Raw genomic sequence first — 15,297 nt, forward strand, 5'->3', positions numbered from 1 at the left:
CCAGTTTTGGCCACAATCCTACACACTGTTCCTTTAACTAACACCGTTACAAATTTCCGTAGAAATTACAGTATTACTGTCAGCTGTTTGCCAGTAACTTACTGTAGATTTAAATGTATGTTATTTAGTGGCAACAGTTTGTTCAAAGTTAAATGAACATTAAACATTAAAGGTGTAACGGAGGATTTTCTCAAATTTTAGAAAAGAACCGCCTTCTCTACTTTTTAAAAAAATGCAATTGCGCAACACTCCTGATTGACAACTAGGAGGACCAATAGTCTTGATGATCCACCCGGAAAAATAAAATCCTCCGCAATACCTTAACCAAGATTTTATATTTACAGAATAAAAATATCAGCCTCATGCAAAGCATTCTGAAAGGTTGATGAGGATATCTGGTTCCCAGAATGGTTTGCATGAGGCTGATATTTGTAATTTTTTTCTGTAAAGACTTGTTAATGTTTAATGTTCATTTAATTTTAAAGGGGACATTTCACAAGACGTTTTTAAGATGTCAAATAAATCTTTGGTGTCCCCAGAGTACATATATGAAGTTCTAGCTCTAAATATCATATAGATAATTTATTATAACTTGTTAAACTTTGTAGGTGTGAGCAAAAATGTGTCCTATAAAATGTAAATGAGCTGATCTCTGCACTAAATCGCAGTGCCATGGTTGGAAAGTGAAGATTAAGAGGCAGTATTATTATAATAAGATCCCCTTATGACATCACAAGGGGAGACAAATCAATTTTTTCACATGTTTGCAGAGAATGGTTTACCAAAACTAAGTTACTGTGTTGATCTTTTTCATATTTATAGATAGAAACACTGGAGACCCAATTATAGCACTTAAACATGGACAAAAGTCAAATGTCTTCTTTAAACAAACTTTTGCCAGTAAATAACATAAATCTACAGTAAGTTACTGGCATAACTACAGCAAATGTTTTACAGTGTAAAGTTTACTACAATGTGATTCCAAAATGTAATAGCAATATACTGTAATACCGATATACCGGCGCGAGAGTGAAAAATATCTTGATATGATTTTTAGGTCATATCGCCCACCCCTACTTTAGACAGTATTGTGTGAAACAGTCCACACAGAAATATGTTACTATGACTTTACTACAGCACATGTTTAATTTTTGTGCCAATGGTGTCCATTTATTATTTCAGAAATTAATTTGGCTATTTTTGTGCATCGGTGTCTTTTAGTAGTCCAGTCAAACGATGAGTGGTGAAATCATGTTGATATTACTTTATTTATAAAGATGATGATGAGCCCTGTTTGCACTTTTAAGATTAAAAGCTTTGCTATTTGTGGCTGTAAATAAAACAATAGTTTACTCTTTCTGGCAGTCTCTCTTTGTTTGTGTGTGTGCGTGTGAATGTTTTTTTTTTCGATCTGTGCCGTTCAACCTCTGGCCTTCTGAGAACTTCACCATCTGTTGTGCTGTAAAACTGGAGCATGTTCTGTAAATGAACTTCACATTAAAACATCTTTGTTTTCTCTTCTCTAACCCACAGATTCACTGCGTCTGAAGGTCTGGAGACACGAGACGTACACTGGTTTAATCTGGATTATAATCCTGACGTCTGCAACCCACTTCGGTTCCTTTAGGAGATCCAAGCAGGAAAACCCATGAAAGATTTATAACAGAGGTAAAGTGGTGGCTGCAACACAAACACGTTACCATCGCACCTTCACCTGTAGCCCACCAGACAGTGAAACCGTGTGTGAGCGCAGGTCGAGTTCAGACGTCACCAGATACCTCTGGAGTGTGTGTTGTGTGTGCACGGGTCCCACAGGGTGACATACTACAGCTGTAGACAGACATTGAGTTAGCTGGCATCTGCTGTCCCAACATCTGCAGACTGGGCCAAAGACACATGTCTCTCTCTCTTTCTCTCTCTCTTTCATCAATGTTTGAATGCGCTTTAGTGTTTCAGTGTGAATTATTGGCTAGACACATTATGGTACAGAGCCAAAGCAGTTAAAGGGTGACAGCAGAAAAACAGGGCAAATAAAAAGTATAACCAATATAATAACTAGAACAGCCCGGTTTCCATTGCAGATTTGTGCAAAACGTTGCAATATTTTCTATATCTTGATGAACTATTGTGAAATGATGCTGTTTACATTAACTCATTTTCCTTTTGCGGTTATCAAGTTAAAGTATGCGATTTGCATCTTTAAAGAATGATATTGTGAAGTTTATGCCTGTCAGGTGACCTCAGTTTTGCTAAATATTCCTTTTTTTTGGATTGTCTGATAAACCAACTCATATGAGCATAAAATGTTTTGCAATGTATGGGAGTTTTTTCCCATTTATAGACGGTTTCAGCAGTAACAACATAAACAAGCGGCTTTCGTGGTCATCACGTAACTTCCGGTAAACTCTGCGAAGAATAAATAACAAATAAAGTCCTTTTAAAGTAGTTTATTTATATAACAAGCAAAATAAACAACACGTAGATTACTTAGGAACCCAAAACATTTTTTTTCGACAAGGTATTTGTTTAGTTTCAGCAACTAGTCAGACCATTAAACAAACAGAAATCAGAAGTAAAGTTCGCTTATCGCGTCACAGCATGTGCACCCGATGAAACGGTCTATATGTTTCCATTGGGAATTTCAATTAACATTTTCAATTTGAAGGCTAATTGAAAATAATTAATAATAATCCAAAAAGGAAAGGACCAAGTGGCAACCTTTCAATCTCTCTGATGAAGACAATATGGAAGTGATTTAAACTGCAATTCATCGACTGGCCACTAGAGGCTCCAAAAGGGAGTCAAGCCCATAGACCCCAATGTTAAAATGTCCAACTTTACAGGAGAAAATAATGTGTTTACCCTTCATGAGAACGGTTTGGGGGTGAATTTTTTTTTAACTCATTCGTTTAAATTATATTAAGCCTTAAAATTCTGCATAATTAAGTGACAGGTGTACTGCCACAGCCACAGCAACTACCTCAGCTTCACCCACGTCTCGCCTCTTACCCATTTTTGGTTATCTGCGAGTGATGCGCGGGGAGGTGATGCCAAGATGCCGACGGCAGGCTGTGCCAACTATTGGTTTAAAAAAGCTTTTCACAAACCTGTGGGTGACGTTACGGGCACTACGTCCATATTTTTTACAGTCTATGTTAAGAACCAAGAATAACTCCGTTACCTGTTACCAAACATAGAAACCAGAAATATTGTCACTACATGTAAACTTTGGTAGCTTCATATTACCGTAGCACAACTATTAAATAAATGTCCAGAAAGGTAATAAAAACAGCAGTGGGTCAGTTAGAATTTGTTGAAGCATCGAAAATACATTTTGGTCCAAAAATAACAAAAATTACAACTTTATTCAGCATTTTCTTCTCTTTTACGGGTCTGTTGTAAATCCGCGATCACCACACTGCAGTCACGCTGCTGACGTACGAAGCTGCTGACGTGTTATCTGGTGCGCCCGAGCTTTGTTTACAGTCTGAGAGATTAGGACATCCGCGACATGCACACTTACGCACCGTTTTAAAAAATATTGCAATACCAAAATACAAACAATGTAGAATAGCTTGAATACAGCGTGTGTCTCCCTCAGACTGTAAACAAAGCTCGGGTGCTTAAAGATATAAAGAATTTAATTAATATATTTTTACAGTATGTAGAAAATACTTTCCTCAGACTCTCAATTCTGAGTGTCTCAGATTAGTTGAACAGTTCTGGTCTGATATGTTGCAGTTTGTGTGTGTGTGTGTGTTTGTGTGGCAGTGGTTCGTAACAGCTGTGCTCGGGTTCGAGTGGTCTTCTCTCAGAGGGTTGGGGGGTTCGTAGGGTCCAGGTGTCGTGGATGTGGCGTAGCCTGCAGTGGTGCCACAGGGTGAGAGAGGACGGAAGAGGTAATCAAGCAGCAAAGCACTTCTGACGGACCGCAGAGAAAATACAGCCACAAAACTACTCAACACCCGACTCGTTTCATTTAGCCTACAGAAAAACCTGCGAGAGAGAGAGAGAGAGAGATACACAGAGAGACGAGTTATCTAAAATCTGAACTTTTGTTGGATGTACTTCATAATGGCTCTTTCATGCAGCAATAAAGAAAACCTGACAGCCAAATCAACATTTTCATTTAACAAAATAGAAAAGAAAGATAACACGAGATAAAGATGCCGTTAGTCAAACAACAGCCCTGTGAATAATGAAACAAATGCAGCCGTACGTGAATTTGTCTGGTTGTTATCTTTGTAGAGCGAAATACACAATTATTTCTCTAATTTTAGACAGTCGGTTAATGTCTGGACATCTGGAAAAACCGCAGCACATGGAAACATGATTTATTTATTCTCTATGCATTATTTACAGGATTTACTGTCAGGCTTTTAATAAGCACCAGTGTTTGTGTTTGTGAATCAGTGCCTGATAAGTTTCAAAATCATTGAGATCGAATTTTTCCAACTTTAATTTTTTTATACACAACACATGCAAACGAACGGAACAGACAGGTCACTAGGGCTATCACATACAACGATGTTGTTCATATACAATTAACTTCATATCAGGGGTTGCACTGCCAATAGTCTCAGAAGAGCGGGAAAAAAACATCCACCAGGAGAATATTTGTACATAAAAGGTTCAAGGTCCTCTCATAAAACATACAACAATAACACAGACATTGCAGTGCACTTACGACATCTCACTATGTTTTATTCACACTCCTATACTTTAACCATTTTAACTTTTCCAAACATTATCCGTTCTTCTTTTTTGGTGGATTCTCATGCAACCATTTCTTATTGCTTTTTTACTAGAAACCAATAATAAATTAAGTAAGTACTTGTCTTGAATATTGAAATAAATAAATATATAGTACTGAAGCTGTTCTCAATTTAGAATCCCCAAATTTCAACATTTTAATAGAGAAAAACATTTGTACAATCCATTGCATCAGGATTCAGTCATTTATACCTGTTGTTTATCTGCATGTGTAATTCCTGCAGGTAGATGATGCAGATGACACTTCATTCAGATGATCAGGGGCGCCGCTGGCAATTTTGGGCCCTATGAAAGAATAGGAGGTCAGGCCCCCAACATACCAATTTCGCACCAAACATACAACATGCAATTTAATAATACAGAACTATTTCTTTTGCTATTGTTTTGACCACAATTATCAGTATTTATTAAGACTTACAATGTCTGCAGCTAAAATAATTTATTGTGCAATGTAAATTTAATTGAAAAATACAGTACAGTAATCAAATAATCAGAGAAAATGCAACATTATTAAACATAGATTAAAGGTAATGGTTACCATCCCTGTGAAAACCCAGATGAAGTATTTATTTGTGATTTACTGTTTTCCACATAAAATCATCCTACATAATCTAAAGAACATTTTGTGAAAATAACAAACTTGATTTCTTTAATATTGACTAAGTAAGGTCATGTCACTGACTGAAATCACAGTGAAATTAATGCTTGAAATTCAATTGTAATGCTTTTTATCTCACAATAAGATTTGAGGCTTTAGTCTGATATTCAGAGACAGTCTCAACGACATGCTGTATACTTGAGATGTTACACACACCAATGACATTGTTACATTTCAAAATGGCGAACAACAACAATGCATCTTTTCTATACAGTTACCTTATGCCTCAAATAAGCCTAGGTCAAAAACGCTTGACCAAAGCTTGTATTTTAATTATTATCATTATTTATAAGGTGAAAGAACAGGTTTCACACACCAGCAGCTACATTAAAGCAAAAATAATGACAGATCATTGAAACCCGAACTCAAGAAAACAGCTATACTCTTAAATGAGTCTTCAGACTGTTTATTAATCAACGGGACTCAAAAATGTAATGAAGGACAACTATAGCAGATTACGATTTCCATTGATTTCTTAAAGCTGTTGCAAGGTGAGAAGCCTTAATATACATTACTGGACTAGTTTAGCCTTCGTTGCATTTCAGTTTTATCACAATCAACTCGATTCTCGACTAAAAATCTGCCTAAAAATCCTTCCTTGGCATATTGCCCTACAAAACATTGGAGTGTGTAACCGATCGCATTTCTAGTTTATGTTAATTAGCTTATACGGGCTACGTTAATTAAAACAGCTTATAAGGGCTGACTTCGCGTTAGAATCATAACATAAAACAGGGAACGTAAATCGCCTTGTGTTTTTTTAAACTGGGGTGAACAAAGCGAAGACTTTACAGTGGAAAGAAAACTGCATTGGGTTGCTCCAGCGTCACATTGTGTAAACTGCATTTATAGTAAGGAAGTGCACATATGCCGTGCACATATCATAGCAAATAGCAGTAAATACACACACCTTGCTCTCTTGTGAAGTTCACTCCGCACTGTGAGACCGTGGATTGAAGACGGCGCTAACACGCAGAGTAAAGACGGGGCGGAGCTAAGAGGGCTCAGCTTAAGGGGGTTGCGTGTGTGGCACAGTCCTTGGCTGGGGCCCCAAAAAGTTCATGGGCCCTTAGAACTTTTCCCCCTTATCACCAAGTACCTTTGTAGTATGTTTGTTATTTTTGAGCTAAATACAAATATACTCATTAATATAGTCCTACTTGAGTAGTACTTTAGTGGACTTGAATAAAGTATACTGAATACCATTAATACTTCAATTGATTTTTAGTGCATTGATTTAGGTCATACATCTAGTTGTCTTTAAGTTTGTTTAAAGACCAATGTACGGACCTTAGCGTCAGTACTCAGGCATCTGATAAAATTGCATCAGCCATCAGGTCTCAAACAAAAACACAGCATCAGACTAAACAACCTTAGTCAGACGATTTTACACATGATCACATCCATTCACGTGACGTCACTATCACAGACTGCAAAAAGTCTAATATCTTTTTTATTGTCTTTTTTAATCTCTACAGTTCTTTAACTGTATACGTGTCGCATAAAGATTGATTTATAATGCTAAACCAGTGTTAGGTGTAACTAGTTACTAAGTAATTAGTTTCTGTAATTTAATTTCTTTTCCCTTGAAAAAGTAAAGTAAGGGATTACTCTTATTTTATTGTAATCTAATTACAGTTACTTCTGATCTTACTAAATACTTTGTATGGAATGTAAAACAATTATGTATAATATATTGGATTTAACATGGTTTTAGTTTACAATTCTCACATAAACTGGTTGATTATTAGCATTAATATTAATGAGATGCTGGCTGTTTATTAATACTTAATAGCACATATTAATGCCTGATTCTGCAAAACCTTATTCTACACCCTTAACCCTCCCCATTTCTACCCATACTTAAAATTAACAACTTCTTTAGTATTAATAAGCAGTAGTTGGAGTATATTGAGTAAAAAGTAGTTAAAAGTTAGAGAATTGGACCCTAAAGTGGGACCAGAATAATTGCCATTTCAAGCCTATCCTTGTATCATGTACTAAATAGGATTTAGAAAGTAATTAGTAATAAGTATTTAAATACTTTTTGGAGAGAGTAATTTGTAAAGTAATCTAATTACATGATTGAAGATGTAATTAGTAACTAGTAATTAATTACTTTTTTTGAGTAACTTACCCAACACTGCGCTAAACTAAATGTCGTTAGCATATGTAAATGATGGCTGTGTTTAACATAATTCTTGATATAATTTGTCACGTGCAGGAACAATGCTGATGTTGAGCGTTCTCACTCTCACTCTTATTGATGTGTGGGCGTGCTTTTCCGGGGGAAGTGCCCATAAAAGGAATAAGGGGTCCTTGATATGTAACAGTTAACCATGTTCAAAATAAACTTTCTGAAACTTGTAGGAAAGAGAAAGAGTGAGTTTAGCCCAGAGTCACATGCTCAACTGCTTTTTTGGCACTTTGCCTTTGTTTAGCATGAGGATTACAACTCTTTAACCCTTAACTGTCACCCATCCCATATACGGGACACCTAAGTTTACTTCAATATTTTGGATGTAAATATTTATGCGATCATGAGAAAATATATAGCTTTGGAAAGAGTTTTTATAGTTTAGCACCATTTTGGGAAAAAATATGTAGTGAAAGTCAATTTTTAAAAGTTAATGGGCCAATTTGTTTTTACATATTTATAAGACTAAAACCCTATTCATCAAGGTGCACATCAACTGGGGGGGAGTCTGGGGGGTGACAGGTAAGGGATTAACTGTGTTAATAAGTCCAGATGCATGAAATACCGTTAACCCACCGCACCCCCAATGCTAAACACTTCAACAAAAAACTAACAGAATATATCTGCTGCATTTAACCTTATAATTATGCTACTGGATGAGATTAAAAGTCATTTATAATACACACACATACACACGCACACAGTTGTGTTGTTTTGAAGATGAGGGAGGTGTTTCCTGTCTTTACATCTGTAAGATGTAATCATGAGAATCTATCAGGTGTGCGTAACTCCTTAACAGGTCATTAATTTACAATAATATGTGTCATATTTACAGACCTGAGCTTTGTTCCTGTGCCTCTTTCTTTTTTTGTTGCTTTGAAAGCAATTAATGAACAATAGTATGTGTAATTAAATCTCTCTCTCAGTCTCTCTCTCTCTCTCTCTTTCTCTCTGGTGATGCTCATTTGAGTTTGTGGAGTGCCGTGAGTCAAACGTGAGTTCAGGTTGAGAGGTGTCAGTCTGTAGCACCTTAACTGTTGATTAATCTTCATTAATGTCATAGACACTTGAATGTGTGGTTTTCTGTCAAACGCTGAAGTGTTACAGAAATCTATTTATAAAAGACTTTAGATTTAAGCACAGTTCAGTTTTGTCTTTGTATTCTGACTAGGGCTGAAAAAACAACTAATCGCAACTAATCATGTGCATATAAAACTACTAATCAACTAATCATATAAAAATGTAAATACACATGTAAATATTTTTTTTAAAACGTATACATGCATGTCTGTGTATTTATATATGTATAATTATTATACACAGTACACACAAATATATAATGTAAACAAAACTTTTATTCTGCAAACGATTAGTCGCGATTAATTGTTGTGCAGCCCTAATTCTGACATTAACCTAATACATCCGTGTGTCACTTAATCTTTCTGTTCTCTTATTTTCTTCTCTTTCCTTTTCCAAAAAAATGAGAACATCTTTGTGATTTGTCAGTGTTTTGGTAAACATCCCGTTTGTCTGCTTGTTTACCGCCATCATCCCTCCATCTGTGTGTCTCTTCTCCATCTTTGCTCTTTATTAATATGTGTGCGGCCACTTTGCCAGCAGCTCTCGGGGTCCAAACTTCATTTTCTCTGTTCATCTGATTGCTTGAATAATTTGTGAGTAATTGCGCTGTACGTCATCACAGCTTCGCTCTTTACAATCACATCACTGCTTCACGCAGGATCAAAAACAACCAGGTCCTGATATATCAATCATCTCGCTCTAATTACCGCATGGATTTGCTATCTTGTAACTGTTATTAGTGTATTGTGTTACTTCTAATGAAACCTATTGAGCTTTTCTTCTCTGCTCGTACGAGAGCCGATCGAGAGCTTTATCAGATGGGTCCTAATTACCAGACCCCAACCCAAAAATATACACACACACACACACATCAAAGAGCTCATACACACCACACACACACACACACACACAGAGATAGAGAGAAAGAACGAGAAAGCCAAACATTATATCACCTACCAATGAGTCAAACACTTGAAAGTAAAATGTTTTTCTGTATGTATGTTAAGGCCGTATTCTCTCATACATCAGGACATTGAGAAGCACAGACACAAAGTAAAGATGTTTATCATCAGCATTCAGTCCTTTTTAAAGTTTTTAGTATTTGCGTGTAACATTCATCAATCTTATCTTACAGCACAATTTATTGTTGTTAAATAAAAATTTTATAAAGTAAGGGATACTTTAGCCAAATATCAAAATTTCCATGATTTACTCATCCTCAAGCAATACGAGATACATTGTCCATTATCTTACAGACAAACACATTTGGAGAAAACAAGGATCAGGGAACAACTTCTGACTTTAAATCCCAAAAAAGTGAGTAATCCACATGGCTCCAATGGGTTAATAAAGGTCTTCTGCGGATAATAAATGTGATTTTTTTAAACTTTATGAACTGTAATATCTAACTTCGGTAATGGCGCCATCTTGGACTGACGCGATTCATCTTTACGATGGGTACGTTGCACAGTTACTCTTGTAAATTGTGTACAAGATGGCGTTGTTACTGGAAGTTAGTTTTTATAGTTAATAAAGTTTTAAATATGGATATTTTTCTTATAATATTGCATCGATTACCCGCAAAAGACCTTTATTAACCCCTCGGAGCTGTGTGGATTACTTCTGTGAGGCACTTTTTTGGGCTTTAAAGTCATATGTTGTTCCCTGATCCCTGTTTTCTACCAATTTAAAGCTTGGAAAGGAAAGGACTTTTACTAAAATAACTCCAAATGTGCTTGTCTGAAAGATTATGGACATCTCGGATATTTTGATAAATGATCATAAGCACATAGCGGCCGCTACTATTAACTTCCATAGTAGAAAAAAAGAATACTATGGAAATGAATGGGGCTCATGAACGGTTTGATTACAAACATTCCTCAAAATATCTTCCTTTGTGTTCATCAGAACAAAGACATTTATACGGTTTGTAACAACATAAAAGTAAGTAAATTACAGAATTTTCATTTTTGGGTGAACTATCCCTTTAATGACGAAATGAACAACTTGATACAGCAATAATATCAAACATTATAGACAGAAGCTTTAGTATGTGTGAATATTTGTAATGTGTAAATGTTATTGAAATGACAGAGAGTCTGCAACATTTGAACTACATTTGTGTAACAGGTTGTAGATTAGATTCACTATAATATCTCACTGATAGAAAGTAACAGTATGTGATGAAAGAGGAACACCTGAGTGTGTGTGTGTGTGTGTGTGTGTGTGTGCGTGCGCGTGTGTATGCAGATAGATCCTTAGCATAGCATTTAGTCTGAATCTGACAGGGTGCTATGAGTGCCTGTTTTAACCTCCAGCGACAGAAAGAGAGAGAGACGTGGAAGTGAAGGTGGCAATCGAGCAGTTTTGGCAGTGCCAGCAGATCTTAGTGCTAAATTGTGCGAGTGACGTGACACTGATCTAATGTGTGAGCTTTCATGTGCCGCCAAATCAATGTCCGCTGAGAAACATGAGTCCAGGCTATAACACACACACACACACACACACACACACACATTGCTCTTTAGAGTTGAATGTAAGCAAACTTTTTAGTTTTATTTTATTATGTTACTCATAAACAAACCAACACAGTCTCAAGGCAGGTCGTGCTATAGTAACAAAAATGTTTATTAATTTATTTGTGTTTGATGACACGAATTTCCGCTGTTTTTCGTGTCTCTGGAGACGAATGTCTTTTCGTCCTTCCCAGCATGACTTTCTTTATCGTGTCATTTTATATTTTGTTTTCTCGTTGTTCTTTTCTATTTGTAAATCATTGTCGCTTGGGGTTAGGGTTAGATTCCGGGTTTGCGTTAGGACGTTATTTTTTGCATTTGTTTCTACATGTTTTTCGCCCCGCTTTTAAAACTATTCTCACCTGGAGTTGGGGTTAGAGTTGGGGTTTGGGTTAGGAAGTCACAGAAAGTGATTCTAACCCAAACCCCAAGCGATAATGGTCAAAAAATAGAAAAGAACGATGAGAAAACAAAATATAAAATGACACGATAAAGAAAGTCGTGCCACAGACACGAACAGCCATTGATAGAAATTCGTGCTGGGAAGGACGAAAAAGACATTCGTCTCCAGAGACACGAAAAACAGCGGAAATTCGTGTCATCAAACACGAATAAATTAATCAAAATTTTCGTTACTATATCACGACTTGCCTTGAGACTGGGTTGCAACAAACAGTATGGGTGAGCAGGGCACAAACTAATGCAGGGTTAATAGTAACGCAGCTACTTTACATATTTATACATATTTTTCTCTTACTGTCAGAAGATCTCCTGTGAATTTGTAAAAAGTTTTGATATGTTTTGATTAAGATATAGAACAAAAAGTGTTGTGGAGGCATGGAAGTAAATTTCTTCATCTTATGTTTTTTTAATTTCTGAGCTGTGTAAGTCACCAAATCCAACCTTATATTGTTTTAATCACTGTCTTGTTACCTAAAACTTATTTCAGAGGTCAGCTGCATATGTAAGCAGTAGACATGTCAAAACCGAGTCACATAAGAGAAACTTTATGCTTTTGTGTTATAAAGAAATAACTCTCGAATCATTTTAGCAGAGATCCGTCAGCGTGTCTGTTTAATATTCAGTCTGGCTCAGTAAACGTTACAGGCATGAGTTTAGGTGAAGTGGCACTCGTGGCATTCTGTGCCCGGGCAGCATCTGCACTCCTCTTCTGCCACTGTCAAGAGCTCTTCTTAACTTCCCTTATTAGTGTACTGCTTTGTAGCATGCACTGCTTCACGCCACACACCATTATGATCTTTCTTTGATCCGGCTGCTTTCATCGTTAAGGGTGTCCACACGAGAGCAGTTACAAGATGTGCTGACATCCTTCTGAATTTAGAGCCGAACCGCCGCTGACGAATCTTCACCCTTCAAAAGGCCTCGCGTTAGATGTAAGGAGAGAATCCATCTGTGAGAGATGTTTGCAAACGCTCTCGTTCTCTAAAGTAACACGAGGCAGAGCAGAACCGTGATGATTCAAGAGCGACCACAGAGGATAAATTTAATCCACATGGTTCTGTGAAGACCTCAAACTTCTTTTATGAATTAAGAACGCTTGCTTGACTTTTTTATGCATTGTTTTAATGCATAATCCTGTGTTTTCATATCTGGTATAGCACTGCACCATGAGGCTTTACATTTACATTTCTGCATTCATGCTTTCATCCAAAGAGTTTACAGTGCTTTTTTTAGTATGTGTGTTCCCTGGGTTCAAACTCATGCACTACCAGTGAGCTATCCAGGAGAACATTTAAACAAACAGTCATTTTGTTTTATTATGCCTCCTTAATATGTTTATTAAGCTACTTTGCAAAGAAACTATTATTTATAAAGGAGTAAATGATTCATTAAAAAACGCAAAAAGCTGTGCTGTCCTCAGCTTAGGGATGGGCGATATGGCCTAAAATCCATATTGCGTTATACATTGCAGCCTCTTGCGATAGCGATATGTATTGCGATATAATAATTTCAATAGACTCGTTTCAGAACAGGTTATAAAGTAAGTAAAAGTAAACCGTTATGGCCAGATTAGTCTTGTTACCTCTCTAAGCTGGAAATTTTGCCTGACACACTCTACAGCAGGGGTGTCCAGACCTTTTTGTGTGGTGATCTACTTTTAAAATGATAAAGCTGACAAGATCTATCTGCTAAAAAACACAGTTAATTATTTTTATTATTTTTACACTAATTATTAATTATTAATTATTTTTACACTAAACACTTTAAATGCTTGTGGGGACTATACTGAATATATATACTGCATGTTTCACAATTACTAGACCATAATGCCAATTTCGCGCGTGGAGCAGCAGTTAACTTATGTAACTTATGGCTTGTTCCTCTGTTTCGCTGACGCTTTCATCCATGTTTATTCGGCTGCAGCTCGTGGCTCTAAAGTTCGCGGGTAGATTGTGTCATCAACATGCATTATCGCGATAGTGCAATAGATTTAAAATCTCTATCGTATGCCAATTTTCTATCGTTTATATTGCATATCGTTTATATTGCCCATCCCTACCTCAGCTCTACCCAGTGTTGTAGTCGAGACCACCTAACTGAGACCGAGACCAGAGGGTGTGAAGACCAAGACCAAAGACAGTCGACACCAAGACCAAGATCAAAGACAGTCGACACCAGGACAAGACCAATACAAAAGACAGTAGACACCAAGACAAGACTAAGACCAAAGACAGTGGATACCAAGACCAAGACAAAAGACTGCGACAACAAGACAAGACCAAAGACAGTCAGCACCAAGACCAAAGACTGCAACAACAAGACAAGACCAAAGACAGTCGACACCAAGACAAGACTAAGACCAAAGACAGTGGATACCAAGACCAAGACAAAAGACTGCAACAACAAGACAAGACCAAAGACAGTCAGCACCAAGACCAAAGACTGCAACAACGAGACAAGACCAAAGACAGTCGACACCAAGACCAAGTCCTAAGATAGTTGACACCAAGACAAGACCAAGTCCTAAGATAGTCATCACCAAGACATGACCAAGACCTAAGACAGTCGACACCAAAACAAAATACAAGACCTAAGACAGTCGACACCAAGACAAAAGACAGTTGACTCCAAAACAAGACCAAGACCAAAGACTGCGACACCAAAACAAGACCAAGACCAAAGTCAATCTACACCAAGACAGGACCAAGACAAAAGACAGTTGACACCAAGACAAGACCAAAGACTGCGACACCAAGACCTAAGACAGTCAACACCATGACAAGGCCAAAGACAGTCAACACCAAGACAAGACCAAAGACAGTCGACACCAAGACCTAAGACAGTCAACACCATGACAAGACCAAAGACAGTCAACACCAAGACCAAAGACAGTCAACACCAGGACAAGACCAAGAGGAAACACTGCGACACCAAGACAAGACCAAAGACAATCAACACCAAGACAAGACCAAGACCAAAGACAGTCAACACCAAGGCAAAAGACAGTTGACATCAAGACAAGACCAAAGACTGCAACACCAAGACCAAAGACAGTCAACACCAGGACAAGACCAAGAGGAAACACTTTGACACCAAGACAAGACCAAAGACAATCGACACCAAGACCAAAGACCGTCAACACCAAGACAGGACCAAGACAAAGAACAGTTGACACCAAAACCAAGACCAAATACTGGGACACCAAGACCAAAGACAGTCGACACCAGGACAAGACCTAAGACAGTCAACACCAAGACAAGACCAAAGACAGTCGACACCAAGACATGACCAAGACAAAAGACAGTAGACACCAAGACCAAAGACTGTGACACCAAGACAAGACCAAGTCCTAAGATACACTGTCCTAAGATATACGGGATACACTGCACAATTTTTGGCTGTCCCAGACGAAAGATTGCCATTGTGAAACAATTGTCGTGATCACATTATTGATGTTAACATGTGAATTAGACAATGCACCAGAGATACAATTTAGTGTAATTCTCGCATAGTCTTAAAAAAAAATCCAGAGACAACTAAGTCTGAAACCAAGACAAGAACGAAACCAAAAACAGTTGAGACCGAGACCAAAACCAAGAGTATCAAAAAAT

General features: G+C 37.3%; 1 protein-coding gene across 2 annotated transcripts in view; it reads left to right on the top strand.

The window, feature by feature from the left end:
• The window catches only part of tcf4 (transcription factor 4), a 237,237-nt gene that overhangs the window by 18,419 nt on the left and 203,521 nt on the right, over positions 1–15,297 (top strand). For both annotated transcript variants that reach the window (XM_055179350.2, XM_055179344.2), the window contains exon 3: positions 1,534–1,668. The gene's annotated coding sequence lies outside the window, so the exon portion shown is untranslated. The remainder of the gene's footprint in view (positions 1–1,533; positions 1,669–15,297) is intronic.

Source organism: Misgurnus anguillicaudatus, chromosome 9 (genome assembly GCF_027580225.2).
Source record: "Misgurnus anguillicaudatus chromosome 9, ASM2758022v2, whole genome shotgun sequence".
NCBI lineage: Eukaryota > Metazoa > Chordata > Actinopteri > Cypriniformes > Cobitidae > Misgurnus > Misgurnus anguillicaudatus.